The 1,687-nt window shown below is 42.2% G+C and overlaps 1 pseudogene; it reads left to right on the plus strand.

Moving 5' to 3' along the window:
* The first annotated feature begins 422 nt into the window (after positions 1–422).
* Positions 423–1,374, plus strand: LOC145531072 (olfactory receptor 6C74-like; annotated as a pseudogene).
* The last annotated feature ends 313 nt before the right edge of the window (positions 1,375–1,687 follow it).

The raw sequence follows: 1,687 nt of genomic DNA on the forward strand, positions 1-1,687 counted from the left end.
CCTATTCATCATACCATGTGTAAGAATACACTAGTGATTTCAATATTAAAATTAAACCTTGAGGAACACATAAGAATCATTGATATCACATAACAAATGAATTACATGCTTTATTTTATTTAATTCTCACCAGTACGTGAACTGTAGATCCTGCCTTCTTTTCACACAAAGTGAAAATGAAGTTCACAAATGTTAACCATTAATAACTTTCCAAAAGAATCAATCTCTCAAGGGATTAGAACTCAGTATTGAACTAGTATTGAAGTCATGTCTGTTTGATCCAATAACCAGCGAACAGGACTACTTTGCTCTCCGTGTAGCTGCCTTCTTGGGTAGTTAAGGAGCTTGAACTTGTGCTCCTCTAAAACCTTTGTTCTTGATGTGATGTCTCTATTGTAGGCTAAGACCCACAGATGCTGCTGCTGTGGAAAAAGATGTTGATGGAAATGAGGAATGGGACAACTGTCCAAGAGTTCACCTTGGAGGGCTTTCCTGCTGTCCAGCACCTGGGCAAAATCCTCTTCCTGGTGCACTTTCTGGCATACCTGGCATCCATTGCAGGCAATGCAGTCATAGTCACCATCACCTGTGCTGACTCCAGGCTACAGACAACTGTGTACATTTACCTCAGCATGTTCTCCTTCTTGAGTGTTGCTTCACAAGTACAGTTAGTCCTAAATTGTTGGTCATCTTTCTTTTAGGCAAACAAACAACTTCCTTTGCTGCCTGTCTTACACAAGCCTTCGTGTTAGTATTTCTGGGAGCAGCAGGCTTCCTCCTCATAGCAGTGCAATCGCTGGGACCAATATTTGGCCATTTACAAGCCTCTGTATTACACAACCATCATGAACCTGAGCACTTGCTGCCTCCTGTTCACAGCCTGCTATGCTTTGGGCTTCACTGTTATTTCTGGTCTGGTGGTGAAGGTGTCCCAGTTATCTTCCTGCAGCCCCCAAGTCATCCCTTATTTCTTCTGTGACCTTGGCCCCCTGATCCATCTCTCCTCCTCTGACACCAAACTTGAAATGTATGCCTTTATCCTGGCTTTGTGTGTCCTTTTGACATCCGTCATCATAACCATCATTGTGTAAGCAACATAGTAGCCACAATCCTGTGACTCCCATCAGCCAAGGAGTGACAGAAAGCTTTTTCCACCTACTGCTCTCACCTCATTGTCCTCTCCCTGATGTGTGGCAGCAGTATCTTTATATATGTGAAACCAAAGCAAGTGAACAAGCTGGATTCCAACAAGGAGGCTGCCCTTGTGTACTTGATGGTGACCCCACTGTTGAACCCTGTCATCTACCCTCTATGGCAAAGCAAGTCCACCAGGCTCTGAGAAAAATGATGTTCAAGATGAAAATATCAAGATAAAAAAAAATCATATGGTCTTGGAGTGGAAGCCTTCAGAAAACCACTTGTCTTCATTCCAGACACTGTAGCAGTCCGCAGAGCTGTAGTGGGAAGTGTGTGGCAGACCTCATTGATTTCTGTTTACTCATCCCCATCAGTGAAGATCTGTTTTCTCAAGGCCACTTTTTACCTTGGTGTGCATGAATATTTTCTCCCTAAATATGCCACATACTGATGACATTTGACTTTGACTGTAAAATCCCTTAATACATTTTCATTCTTTCCTCTGATATAAACCATGTTTTGAAATTTCTGAAATTTAGTAACTTATACT

The sequence above is a fragment of the Giraffa tippelskirchi genome, chromosome 2 (assembly GCF_054371585.1).
Source record: "Giraffa tippelskirchi isolate mGirTip1 chromosome 2, T2T-mGirTip1v1.2.pri, whole genome shotgun sequence".
In the NCBI taxonomy this organism is placed as follows: domain Eukaryota; kingdom Metazoa; phylum Chordata; class Mammalia; order Artiodactyla; family Giraffidae; genus Giraffa; species Giraffa tippelskirchi.